General features: G+C 38.8%; 1 protein-coding gene across 10 annotated transcripts in view; it reads right to left on the reverse strand.

Moving 5' to 3' along the window:
• Positions 1 to 15,042, reverse strand: part of LOC139355496 (uncharacterized) — a 175,382-nt gene that overhangs the window by 96,736 nt on the left and 63,604 nt on the right. The window contains exon 6 of one of the 10 annotated variants that reach the window (XM_071067254.1): positions 2,340 to 3,783. The exons of the other annotated variants lie outside the window; for them this stretch is intronic. The gene's annotated coding sequence lies outside the window, so the exon portion shown is untranslated. Of the gene's footprint in view, positions 1 to 2,339; positions 3,784 to 15,042 lie in introns of those variants that run through there. 10 annotated transcript variants of the gene reach the window in all.

Raw genomic sequence — 15,042 nt, forward strand, 5'->3', positions numbered from 1 at the left:
AAGTTAAGGGATGTAAAGTGAATAGAGGAAAAATTTCCTAAATTTTTATTATTCAAATTTGCATTTTGTGTAGAAATACATATAATACTTATAAACTCACTTGAGTCACAAATTATTAACATCTTGTTAAGGCAAAATGAATCTATTTGGTCCTCAGGAAGAAAGTTCAATTTCTTAAAGGCATTCTGTATTAAGGAATCCAAATCTTCAATTCGCTACATGTCCAAAAGTGAATCCATGTTTTGAAGCTTCTCTCCCTTCTTAAGAAAGCCACTTTTCCCTGATCTGACTTCCTGATGCACACTCCTGACTCTCAGAACCAATTCATCTCCCCGAGAAGATTCTTATTTCAGATAATCTTAACAGACAATAGACTGCATTTCAGCTGAGAGGACTGCTGTGCGGACTAAACGAGACAATTTCTAAAAGCCTGCTATGTAAGAAGACTGGCACTTAGTAAGCACCCAACTTTGTTCCCTTTGAAGTCACGTTCGGGACGCATCCAGTACCCAACATCCAGTCCAGGTGGAAAACGTCTCTGAGACACTGGGGAAGAGCTCTTTCTGATCAATTTTTGTCTCTTCCATACTTCTTCTTTCAGAAGGTAGTGTCAATATGACATTTCACCACTAAAAAAAAGTCAATTATATGTCTCCTTAAAATACAAATATCCTGCTATAAAATGACACCCCCACAATCAAAGCTACGAAAATTAAACTAATCCCCAATATCATCTCATACACAGCCCATATTCAAATTTCTCCAACTGCCTCAAAAATGACTTTTGTAACTTTTATTAAAACGAGAATACAATCTACATTTGCATATTACATTTTGTTATTGCATCTCTTTAATAAAGAAAGTCCTCTCCTTTTTTATTTTGTCATGGTATTGATTCATTGAGGGAACTGAACTTGTGGAATATTTCATATTCTGGAGTTACATGATTGATTCTTCTATTTTCCATATTTCATACAACTGATAGATTAGATTTAAAAGCTTGTTTAGATTCACACTAAATATTTTTGGCAGGAATACGGCTTCTGTGCATTTCATACCACATTGCACCAATAGGCACATAATACTAGGAAGTTTCTGTTAGTGATGCTGATTGCATTGCATAGCTAAATGTGTAACGGTGCTCTGTTATCTTAAGGTGTGTTTACCCTTTCCAGTCCGCAAGCACTCTGTGGGGGGATGTTTCGAGACTGCAGGAATATCGTGTTCCTCATCACCTTGCCTTCAGTGCTTTTCAGCATCTCTTGATGATCGTTGTCTGAATCCCTTATTTTACTAGTTTACACTATGGTGATTTTTCTATTTGTTCATTCCTTCTGCATTCATTTACTGACTTTCCTCTTCTTCCCCTCATAATGACTACTGAAATGCTTCTATTAAAATATCAATTATCAAAATCTTTCAACCCCACACTTCACCAAGGCCTGCTTTGCTGTCCCTTCAGCCTGAGTTTATGGGGGTAACCCAGACTCTTGAGCAGGGCTCCTTCACCTGAGCCCCCTGCTAGGCTGCTCAGTTCTGGTTCCGGAGACAACTTCTGAGTCCTCCCCAAATTTTAGTGGTAGACTAAACGCCAGTATATGAGGCATTTATACATTTTTTTACTCTTTATTTTACAATAATTATAGATTCACGTGCGGTTCTAAGAAATAATCACATCCCGTAAGCTCTTCCCCCAATTTCACCCAGTGGTAACATATTTCATGACAAGAGTACAGTATCATAAGCGGGAGACTGGCATTGATGCAATCCATTGCCTCTATTCAAATTTCACCTGTTTTACACGCACTCATCTGTCTGTGTGTGGATATTTATTTCTATGCAATTTTACCTTACTTAAAGATCTGTGTGACCGCTGACACAGTCAAGATACAAAACAGACCCATCATAGCAATTCTTTACTAACCTTCATAGTCACAGCCTCTCCCTGTATCTTGAGCCCTCGGCAATCATTCCTCTGTCTTCCATCTCTATAATTTTGTCATTTTGAGAGTGCTATCTTAATGGAATCATGTCGCATGTAACTTCTTAAGATTGGCTTTATTTATTTATTTTTTTTAATTTTCTTGGTGGGCACAAATTCCTGGAGTTCACCAAAGTTGTTGAGCATATTAATAGTTTTCTCCTTTTTATTTCTGAGTGTTCCATATGTGTGTACCACAGTTGTACCATTCACCCACTGAGGGACATTTGAGCTGTTTCCAGTTTTCAATTATTATAAATAAAACTGCTGTGAACATTTACATACTGTTTGTGTGTGTGTGTGTGTACATAAGTTTTTATTTCTCTGGGATAAATGCCCAAGAGTGTAATTCCTGAGTTGTATAATAAGTATATTGTAAGTGTTTTGTAAGAAGTGTTTCTGCTGAATCTTTCCCAGAGAGGCTGTACATGCTATTGTCCCATTTTATATTTCCACCAACAATCTATGAGTTATCCAGTTATGTGGCATTTTTGCCAGGATTTGGTGTCATCACTGTGTTTGTTTGCCTGTTTGTTTTAGCCATGTTGATAGATGTATAGTGATATTTCACTGGGATTTTAATTTGCATTCTCTAATGGCTAATGATATTGGACATCTTTTCATGTATTTGTCATCTGTCTATCCTACTTAGTGAAATGTATTTTGTTAATTTCTCATTGGATTGATTTTTAACTGTTGAGTTTTAATTGTTCTACATGCATTACAGACACAAGTCATTTTTTAGATATGTGGTTTATAAATATTTTCTCCCAGGTTTTTATTCTTTTCACGTAGGCTTTCACAGAGCAAAAGTTTTGGTGAGGTACTATTATCAATTTTTTTCTTTTTCTAGATCATGATTTCTGTGCCAAGTCTAAGAAGTTTTTGCCTAGCCATATATCCTGAAGATTTTCATTTGTCTTTTTAAAAAGGTTTTTTAATTTTATGTTTTGCATTTGTGTGTGTGATCCACTGAGTCAGTTTTTTGTATAGGCTGTGATGTTTAGGACAATGTTCATTTTTTGGCTTATGAATGCCAAGTTGTTCCAGTGTCATTTGTTAAAAAGACGATCCTTCCTCCATTAAATTGCTTTACCATCTCTGTTGAAATGAATTCCTTTATTAGTCAGTTGGGCTTATTTGTGTGGGTTTATTTTTGGGTTCTTTATCCTGTTCCATCTATCTATGTATCTATTATTTGCTAATACAACATTGTCTTGATTATTGTAGCTATGTAATATCCCTTATTGTGTATATAATAAAAATATGCATACAATTGACCCTTGAACAACATGGGTTTGCACTGTGCAAATCTATTTATATGTGGATTTTCTTCTGCCACCCCAAGACAGCAAGACCAAACCCTTCCCTTCCTATTTCTCCTCAGCTCACTCAACATGCAGACGATGATAATGAAGGCCTTTATGATGACTCACTTCCACTTAATGAATAGTAAATATATTTTATCTTCCTTATGATTTTCCTAATGACATTTTCTTTTCTCTAGCTTATTTTATTGTAAGAATACAGTACATAATACATATAACGTACAAAGATATTTTTCACTCGTTTGTGTGATCAGTGGGTCTTCCACTCAACAGGGTATTAGTAGTTAAGCTTTGGGGAGTCAAAAGTCATATGTGGATTTTTGACTGCATGAAAATCCACATACATGTTGGGGAGGGGAGCTCCTGATGCTCACATTGTTCAAGCATCAACTTCATGTGCAGTTATCCCTCGATATCAATGGGGCAGAGTTCCAGAACCTCCTGCTGATATCAGAATCCCCAGTTGCTCAAGTCCTCGATATAAAATGGCATAGTATTAGCATATAATTTATGCGCCTCCTCCCATATACTTTAAATCATCTCTATTATTAGTTATATTGCCTAGTACCATGTAAACACTATGTAAATAATTATTATACTTATACAGTATTATTTGCAATAATAATAAAAGTCTGTATATGTTCAGCACAAACTCCGTTTTTTGAATATTTTTGATTCATGATAGGTTGGATCCACAGATGCAGAACCTATGGATACACAAGGCGAACTATATTTGGCTTTTGTCCCTGGTTCCTGGCATAGAACTGCAATTTCTTGAGTGACAGGCGTGTCTTTTGAATGAGTGTTGGATTCTGTCATATTTTTCTGAGCATATCTATATGATTATATGATTTTTCTTTAGCCTATTGATATAATTATTGATCTTCAGATACTGAACCAGATATATATCTCTGGAATACATCCCATTTGGTCAAGCGCATAATTCTTTCTATGCATTTGGATTTGATTTGCTAATACTTTTGAGGATTTTTGCATCCAAGTTTATGAGAGATATTAGTCCACAGTTTGGGGGTTTTTTGGTACTCTTTGTTTAATTTTGGTATTAGGGTAATATTAACTTCATAAATGAGTTAGTGTTTCCTTCTCTTCTATTTTCTGCAAGTGATTGCATAACATTTGTGTTAATTCTCTCCTAAATGTTTGGTGGAATTCTCTAGTAAAACCATCTGGGCCTGAACATTTCGTTGTGGGAGATTTTTATTATGTATTCAATTAATTTAATGATTGTAGGACTAATCAGATTTTCTATTTCTTCTTGATTGAGTTTCATAGCTTGTGACTTTCGAGAAATTGGTCCATTTCTTCTCAGATGTTGAACTTATGAGTGTTCATAATATTCTCTTATTCTTTTAACAGCTACATGATCTGCAGTAATTAACTCCTGCTTCATTTGTCATATTGATAACATGTTTCTCTCTTTTATATCTTTGTCAACTTGCTAGATGTTTATCATTTTTTATTTTCTTTTCTATATATATATATATATATATATATATATATTTTTTTTTTTTTTTTTGAGACGGAGTCTCGCTGTGTGGCCCAGGCTAGAGTGCAGTGGCCCGATCTCGGCTCACTGCAAGCTCCACCTCCCGGGTTCGCCATTCTCCCGCCTCAGCCTCCGAGTAGCTGGGACTACAGGCGCCCGCCACCACGCCCGGCTAGTTTTTTGTATTTTTTTAGTAGAGACGGGGTTTCACCATGTTAGCCAGGATGGTCTCGATCTCCTGACCTCGTGATCCACCCGCCTCGGCCTCCCAAAGTGCTGGGATTACAGGCTTGAGCCACCGCGCCCGGCCTATTTTCTTTTCAAAAAACTGCTTTGATTGGTTTCTTCCATTGTTTTAATATTTTTAGTGTTGTAAATTCCTGCTTTTATCTTTATTATTTCCTTTCTTTTGCTTACTTTGAATGTATTTTGCTCTCCTTTTTTCCCTTTCTTGAGGTAGGAACCCAGACTAATGATTTGAGCCCTTTTTCTTTTTCTTATGCAAACTTTGATAATTGTTACTGTTTCTTCCTTGAATGTAGAAATAATCAGTGGAGCCAGGTAGGTGTGAAATTTTTATGGTGCGAATATTTTAACTATGAATGCAATTTTCAAAATTATGAGCTTTGATAATTTGGGTATTCCAAGAAATATCTCCACGTTAAGTTACCACACTTACCATAATGAGGTGTTCATAATACTTTAAAAATTATCTTTTTAATATTTGTAGGATTTGTAGTGATGTCCCCTTTTAATTCCTGATAATAATGAATGAATTTTATTACTGCTTTTTAAAAAGCAGATTTTAGTTTTATTTCTGTATTGTTATTCTATTTCATTGATTTCTGCTGTCATGTTTATTATTTGCAAATATTTGAACATTTTTCACATTTTCATGTTACTCATTTCTAATTTAATATAATTGTTGTCGGAAAAATTGTGGATGATTTCAGTCCTTTCACTTTTATTGAGAATTTTTCTATGGTTTATAATATAGTCTATTTTGGTAAATAGTATATGTTCACTTGAAAAGAATATGTATGATGGAGTATTCTATAAATGTCTGTTAGGTCGGGATTATGGTAATGTTGCTTGAGTTGGCTATATTTTTCCTGATTTTCTGTCTACTTCTCATTGATTATTGTCAGTGGATGTTGAGATCTCCAACTATCAATGTAAATTTGTTTCTTCTTGTAATTCTCAGATTTTTTTCCTTCATGCATTTTGAAGTTATGTTATTCGGAGCATAACATTTAGGGTTATTATATTCTTTTGATGAATTGCTCCTGTAATCATTATAAAAGACCCTCTTTTTCTTGGTATCATCCCTTGTTCTGAAATATACTTTGATATTAATATAGTTGCTTTTTAAATTAGTGTTAGTATGACATGTCTTCTTCCATACTTTTAAACTATTCACGTCTTTAAATGTAAATTGGGTTTCTTTGTACATAGCATATGTGTTGGTCTTACTTTCTCTGCCCAGTCTGAAAATCTCTGCCATTCAATTGCTTGTGTTTGGCTCTTCCTTTTTGTTTTCTGTTTCTCCCATCTGTTCTTTGTTCTCCTTTCTTATGTTTTTCTGCCTTCACTTGGGTCAACTGAACACCTTTCATACTTTTCATTTATCTTTTTAGTTATTTTTTTCACCGATGCCTATTTGTTTTTAGTTTATAACGTGCATCTTGACTTACGAAAGTCTGATTTCAAATAACATTACCACTTCAAATCTAGTATAAGAGCTTTACAACTGTATACTTCCATTTTCCTCTCCCATTATTGCATGATTGTTGTCACATTTTACTTCTGAATTTGTTTTAAAATTAAAATACATGGTTACTTTGCTTTAAATAATCATCTATTTTCATAATGATTTCAAAATATAAAAATGTCATTGTATTCACCCAAATATTAACTCACACATTTCCATTTCCAGTGTTCTTCATTCATTTAGGTAGATGCACATTCCTATCTGCTGTCATTTTCCTTATATATAAAGGACTTATTTTAAATTTCTTATGGAGAAAGTCAATTTCTGGTTTTTCTGAGGTATTTTTGTTGGGTGCACTATTCTAGGTTGCCAGATTTTCCTTCAGTACTTGAAAGATGTGTTTCCACTCTCTTCTGGCTTATTGTTTCCACTATTCCATTGTTGTTTTTCTTTTTTTCTTTTTTTGAGATGGAGTTTCACTCTTGTTGCCCTGGCTGGAGTGCAATGGCATGATCTTGGCTCACCACAACCTCTGCCTCCCAGGTTCAAGTGATTCTCCTGCCTCAGCCTCCCGAGTAGCTGGGATTACAGGCATGTGCCACCACATCCAGATAATTTTGTATTTTTAGTAGAGACGTGGTTTCTCCATGATGGTCAGGCTGGTCTTGAACTCCTGACCTCAGGTGATCCGCCTGCCTCAGCCTCCCAAAGGGCTGGGATTACAGGCATGAGCCACCATGCCCAGCTGATTTATTTTTATTTTTTCTTATTTAGAGATGGGTCTTGCTCTGTCATCCAAGCTGCAGTGCTGTGGTCCAGTTATAGCTCACTGTAACCTTGAACTCCTGGGCTCAAGTCATCCTCCCACCTTAGCCTCCTGAGTAGCTGGGACTGAAGGTTAATTTTTTAATGTTGGTTTTACTTTCTCTTCCCAATCTGAAAATCTCTGCCTTTTATTTGGGAAAACATTCAATTAAACTCAATTAGATTTTACTTGCTAAAAAGAGTCCAAGGCACAGACACAATAGTAAACCACATAAACTTTTCAGGTTCCCTGCCAGTTCCAGACATCAGTTTTTCTTCCCGCACCCCCCGCCCCACCAAAAAAAAAACAAAAAACAAAACAAAACAAAACAAAACACCACACAGCAAAACCCTGTCTTTACCAAAAAGAAAAAAATAATATTGTTATTATTTTGTAAAACAGGGTTTTGCTGTGTTGCCTATGCTGGTCTCAAATTCGTGGCCTCAAGTGATCCCCTGCGTTGGCCTCCCCAAGTGCTTGGATTACAGGTATGAGTCACTGCACTTGTACTTCTTATTCTTATCTTTGCTTCTCTGTATGTATTGAGTTTCAATATGTTTTAAAACATTATAGTATTTAAAAATAATTATTAGTTTTATTCTAGGATGCAGATAAGTTATTTAGAACCAAATCTGATCTTTTCTAAGTTTGCTTTTAATCTTTCTTAGGTGGCATAGATCAAACCTTTAATCAAGGGCTATTTTTTTTCTGTGACTGAGCCAATATATTTCCGATTACTGTAGCCAATGTGTCATGTATTTTAACAATTTGCCTTTCTGGCTGATAGAAACAAAATAGCCCTGGTTCCATGTGATCCCTGGAGATTATCATGCCTCCTTCATTAGACTGTACTTTGGTCTTGGATATTTTCATACACATGCACTTATCAATACTAACCTAGAGACTCAAGTGACATCTCTGCAGATATCTGGAGTTCAATGTCTCTCTCTTCTTTCTTTCCTCTCTTCCTCTCTCTCTCTTTTTTTTTTTTTTTCTTGAGATGGAGTCTCACTCTGCCACCCAGGCTGGAGTGCAGTGGTGCAATCTCGGCTCACTGCAATTTCCGCCTCCCGGGTTCATGCCATTCTCCTGCCAGGCGCCCGCCACCACGCCCGGCTAATTTTTTTGTATTTTTAGTAGAGATGGGGTTTCACTGTGTTAGCCAGGATGTTCTTGATCTCCTGACCTCGTGATCAGCCCGCCTCAGCCTCCCAAAGTGCTGGGACTACAGGTGTGAGCCACCTTGCCTGGCCTCTTCCTCTTCCTTTTGCTCTGCCTCTTCTTCCTCTCTCTCTGCCTCTCTCTCTCTCTGCCTCTCTCTCTCTGTCTCTCTCTCTCTTTCTCTCTCTCGTTGTCTCTTCCCTTGTACTCTGTCCCATGAACTCTAGCTACACTGGTTCCCCTGAGCCAACTCTGTCCCAATTCTGTCTCAACTCAAATGATGGCTTAACTCCCTGGGCTCTTTCCTTAAGAAAGTTTCCCTTACTTCCCAAAAGTGTTGTTCTGGATTGCAGGCCCAGGTCACGTGAGGGGGTGCCAGCAGACGGATGCCTGCATGCCTCCTCCAAACTGGCAACCTCCCCAGCAGTCCTGAGTTGCACTAGAGCATTTCACAGTTGCCACCTCCTTTGCCACAGCAAAACTTGGTTTTCTTTGTGCCTCAGTAGAGGCTCAGGGCCATCACTGAAGAAAATCCACAATAACAAGCAGACAGGAAACCAATATATGAAGCAAAATAATTCTTTATAATAAAATTATCTACCACAAAACTGAAAGTTTATACTGACTTAAGGGAAGTCAAATGACAATCCAAAAGTTTTGCAGTACGTATAGAATCACAGCAGCGGGAATTAGTTACAGGTCTTATATGTAAGTTTGTTCAGTGAATGCATATGGCCCCCAAGCACAGGCCTGGAAGGAACTTCACTGACATGTTTTCTTAAATGACCTTCAACTTACGTCTTTGATTATGTCTTCTTGTAATCCATGCTGGACTCTTTTCTTCTAAGTGACTCATTACTTCTTCGGGTAGATCAATGTCACCAATTAAAATGCAATTTTGTCTTGTTTTTGCATGGTCTTTTTTTTTTTTAGTCTAACTTTGCATACTTACGCACTTACCTATACTTTAACTAAAGTGTGTTTATTAAACTTCCCAAACTCTGGGATGCCTGCTTTCATGCCTACTTGTAATTACTTTACGTGTGCTACCAAGTCACAAATAGCACTTTTTGCCCTATGTTGTTTTCTTCCTTGTACTCTGGAAGAAGAACCAATGATGACAGTGAAAAGCAGGCAGTAGCAGAGCTGAAGAAGAGCACAGAACTTGGTGATGCCCAGCATGAGTCATCAGTCCTTGGCCAATGAATGTCATCATTTCAACAAACCCAATCTATTGTCAAGATGTGTTTTCTGTTAAGTCTCCATTGACCCAATGAGAAACATTTAAATTGAGCTTCCCTAGACAACATTTTGCAAAGGGATTGTGATGCTAGTTCTCCCTTGAAAACATTACAATTTATATATTAACAAAATCTGATTTTCATGTTTTAAAACTTAAGCTTGAATTTGAGCCCATTAAGTACAAGTGACAGTAATTTCTTCGCCATGGTCACGTCCAAATGTTGTGATGCCCATAGAGATAAGGCTAATTGTCATAGATTTAAATCATCTAAAACAATTGGGATTGCTTCATGTCACCAGTACTGTATGCTCCAGGCTTAGACAGGATAACTTTATGCTCAGCATCTTAAATATCTCACATCTCTCAACTCAATTCATATCTTGAGATTGGTTCCAGCTCCAGCATGAATTTTGAAGAATTCCCTGTGGCTACAAGTCTCTGATTCTTCCCTGTCTGATAGGGGAGCTGGGTCCTGCCCAGTGCTTTGTCCTGTCTTCCAGTTCTCCTGGAAACTCCAGTCCCCCAATCCCTTGCCATGATGGTCTGTGTCTCTTGGCCAGTTAGGGTTAGGCTTAGAGTTAAGCCGACTGTTGTAGACTCTAACCATGGCTTGCTTATTTGCACCTGTCTTCTTTAGCTACTAAATAGTTTATTTTATTTTATTTTATTTTAATCCCATCTGGCTTCCCCACCTGCTCTGTGCCCCTCGTGTTTTAGTTTGTCAGGGCTGCCATAACAAAATACCACAGACAGAGTGGTTTAAGTGACATAAATTTATTTTCTCACAATTCTAGGGGCTAGAAGTCTAAGATCAAGGTGTCAGCAGAGTTGCTTTCTCCTGAGGCCTGTCTCTCTGATGTGTAGATGACTGCTATCTTCCTTTGTCTCTGCCTGCTCTTCCCTTTGTGCAGGACTACATCCTAATCTCCTCTTCTTTTAAGGATGGAAGTCATATTGAATTAGGACCCAGGCATATGACCTCATTTAACCTTAATTACCTTTTAAAACACTCTAGCTCCAAATGCAGTCACATTCTGAATTTTGAGGCACCAAAGGGGTGGTCAGAACTTCAACATCTGAATTTGGAGGGGATACAATTCATCTCACAACACCCAAGATGGTTCCCCAAGATGGTTCTTACATCCTTTCTCAGCCTCAGATGTCCTCAGTCCTGGTGCGGCCCATGCGGCATGCCTGGGGGCAGAGCTCACTGCCAGCCTGGTGCTCCACAGCTGAATTTCTGACTGTCCAGCAAAGTATCCTCTGTCCACTTTGTACCCATAGGTAGGCTCTAGCTTCAGGCCCATGTCAGATTCTTCTCCTGGCTTTACAACAGCTTGGTGGTCTCCTCCAGTTTCTAGGGACATCTCTGTGCCTTTCAACTCCCGATTCCATTTGGACCCATCTCTGTATGACCTCTCACAATGCGAGTTTGGGCATCTTTCCCTTCTAATTGTGACTCACCACTAATAGCAGTACAAAATCCTGTTTCATAAAGTAGGTTCCTCAGAACACTAGTTACATTGGACATAAATAGATTTTGTGTAGGATACCAAGAATGTTTGAGAAATGCTGCATGACAGAAAAGAAAGTTTCTTTCATGCAGAACTTCCCATATGTCCACAGGTGGGAAAGTGGGAAGATGTACCTTGCGTGATTTCCAAATATTTTTGTTTCCAAATGTTTTGTTTGGGTTGGGGTGTGAACTGTGAACTCCCAAATGACCCAAAGGACTTGCCTGAATGCAGTGCTGAGAGTCTTGGCCACACTTCAGCCTGGCTTCTACCTGCACTAGCCGTGTGCCTAAAAGTGACATAGCCCTTGTGTGAGTCTCTGCTCAAGCAAATGCAATGCTGCTGAACTGGCAGATGTAAATTGTCCCAACCCACAAGGCCAAACATTCACTAATCCTCTGCTTACTCCACTCTGTAGCTTCCTACTTACAACCCCCAGTCTCTTTTCTGGTCCCCCTTTTTTTACTTCCCATAATCTCATTGTGTGCCCTATCAGGTCTCCCCTAGAAAACCCCAGTCACCTTTGTCTTCTTCGGAATTAAACTGATTCATACTGGAGCCTCTCTGCCCTACTGTAGCAGTCTGAGTGAAATCTGTCTTGCTGCCTTTAACAGCGTCCAGTGCTCTTTCTCTGACAAGGGGAGGTGCTTCGCCAATCCTGAGATATCTGTTAGGAAAATGGAGCTCTGGCATCATGCTCCAAGCGAACCAATTCCAAGATACTCTGCAGAAACTATGGCCCAAAGACACTGAGAACACACAGAAATATGCTTGTGCTTTCTGTTAATTTTCCACTTCGTATTAAGTGAAAAAAATTCTATAATAAAACAAACAGTGAATCTGTGTTCCATGTCAGGTATATATGAGTGAGGGCCACATGGCCTCACAGTACATTACACAAATGATGATGCCATGATAACCTGAATGACGAAAGGACTGAGCCTTCCAGGGAACATTCCCATGCTGAGGCCAGAGTCCCCTCTGCCACACTGGCAGGATGTACTGCCACATCCACATTGCCGGCAAATGTCAGCTGGTTGCCACTTGAACATACACTGACTTGGACATTCACTGGCAGTCAACATAATTGTCACTGACTGGACTGCAGTGGGAGAGTTAGGGTTCCCTATGTGGATGTCAGCTCTTACAAATAAAGCTACCCTCATGTTTGTATGGGGGTAGCAGTCTGCAGTCTGTCATCCAGGGGTAGGGGAATAAACCTGAGGATCAACGAAGTCCATGCAATATTAAATAAACCTAATTACATACAAAAGAGGGATCATGTCTGAGTCTGCTCAGGCTGACATGACAAAATGTCATAGATTGAGTGCTTCAAACAATAGAAATTTTTTCTCACAGTGATAGGAGTATGCAAATTCAAGATTAAGTTTCTGGAGGCTGGAAGTCCAAGTCAAGCAAGTGACACCTGTGACCACCTCCAGGAGCAGAGCCCCACTGCACAGTGGAGAACAGAAAGCATAACAATGCCTACCTCTAGGAGCAGTAATCCCAGGACGTCAACCCACTGCATAATTTTCAGGCATGACTCACGCAGGCACTGGATGGGAACAATGCTTTATGCACATAGAGAAGATACAGAGCAAAAGCAGCTTCAGTGCCGACTGTTGATCCCTCGTGGCCAGTGAGTCTCACTGCACAGCCAGCACAAGGAGATGTTCTGCACGCTCATGCTATAGACAAAGGCCCTGTTCCCTCCCTGCTAGGATAAGATACAGCAGCGAGGTCGTTCAGGTGCCGTATGACGCACATGCTTTAGTAGAACGAAGAAGCCCGCCTCCAGTCCAGAAGAGAGAAAGAGGTTCCCCATAAAGGGTGATGGCCAGCACAGGCTGTGGGAGCTCTTTCTCTCTTTGTAAGAAAATGTTCCTAACCACCCAAGGCACACTCCTATGCAACTGTGCAGAGGTCAAAAGACTGTGTGTGTGTGACTGCTTCTCTCAACATGTTCCTGGTGAGGGCTCTTTTCCTGGCTTGCAGACAGCCACCTTCTCCATGTGTCCTCACATGGTCTTTCCTTGGGGCTTGCATGAAAAGAGAGGGAGAGATGCTGTGAGAGAGCACTGGGGTGTTTCTTCTTATAAGAACACGAATCCCTTCAGATCAGAGCCCCACCCTTAAGATCTTATTAACTTTAATTCTTTATAGACCCTCCACCTCCAAATATAGTCACACTGGGCATTACGGCTTAAACCTGTGGATTTGGGGGAGACACAAACATTCAATTCATAATAGGCCAAGATACATAAACAGAATAATTGACTCAGGAGAAAGACAGCAAAAATTCATCGAATGTAGTACACTTTTAAAATATTCTAACTTGTATCTTAAAGAGAAGCTGGACAATATCGCACCCACTAAACAGGGCATATGGCAATGAAAAAAAGGAAATTAGAAAATAAAATATCTTAAATATTAGAAATGTAATCATTACAATAAAAAGATAGGATGTCTGAAAGAAAACTTGAAGGATAACTCTCAGCATGTACATAAAAACAGAAAACATGAAGAGAGATATGAGAAAAAAAGTTTAATAAGAGCATTTAAATCCAGGAAGTTCAAAGAGTTACATAAAAAGAAAATACAGAAAATGATAAAAAGAAAATGATCAAAGAATAGCCTATTAGGAAAACATTTTCCAGAGCTATGAGGAGGGGCTGCATGCATCTCGACTTAAAAAGTCACCGACAGTTGATCAGGAGATATAAAAGTCACCCACCCCTAGAGGCATCATTGTGATGTTTTAGAAGAGTGCAAAGAAACGTTTAAGAACAAAACAGGGCATCTGTAAAGGAATCACAGTCAAACTCACGTCAGATTTCTCATTAGTAACACTGGAATACAATGAGGCAGTAACTTCAAAGTCCACAGAGAAAATTATTTTCAACTTAGAATTCTACACCTGGTAAAAAAAAAAATTATATTAAGTGTTGATGCCAAAATAAACACATTTTTAGTCATCCTAGGCCTCAGAATGTTTACCCTTTATGCATCTTCAGTGAAAAAGACAAAGCCTTGATGATATTCTGCAGTAAAACTAATATAAACCCTAGACAAAAGGAGACATAGCCCCATCCTCAAGAAAATAAAGGACTATCTCAGGTGACAACTGAGCAGCAGACTTAGAGAGCAACTGGTCTACCACGGTACAAGGTCAGGGAAGTGCAAGTGCAAATATTGCTAGGGAGAAACGTTTAAGAAGAAAGCAGATTTGTGAAACCAAAAGCATCACGATGGTGGAAAATATTGGTGATAAGTCAGAGGACAAGTTTAAAACAAAGGGAAAACATAGGGAATTCTAGGAAGCTCACAAATATGTACAAGAGAGTCATGCTTTAGTGCAAAGCAACAAGCATGTGCCATGGGCTAGCAGTATGGACACCTCCTGGAAACTTGTTAGAAATACACATCCTCAGGCCACCTCAGACCTGCTGAATCAGGAACTGCGGATGGCACCCAGCAATCTGCCTTCAGCAAGCCCTCCAGGGATTTTTGATCCTTTACTTTAGACCAGGGTTTAGCAGTGGCCTCTTTTTGTAAATCAGTTTTGTTGGAACTCACAACACTTATTTTATCCTGCAGTTTCTATGGCTGCTTCCACTCTGCAACAGCAGAGGGTAGTGGCTGTGACAGAGATTCTGTGTCCCCAAAGCCTAAATATCTGCTATTTGATCCTTTACAGAAAATATTTGCAAATCCCTGCTTTATACCTTTGGACAGGCTACAAAAGTGTTTGAGACTTCATTTGACTTGACTTTGAATTTTAGTATATGC

The sequence above is a fragment of the Macaca nemestrina genome, chromosome 7 (assembly GCF_043159975.1).
Source record: "Macaca nemestrina isolate mMacNem1 chromosome 7, mMacNem.hap1, whole genome shotgun sequence".
NCBI lineage: Eukaryota > Metazoa > Chordata > Mammalia > Primates > Cercopithecidae > Macaca > Macaca nemestrina.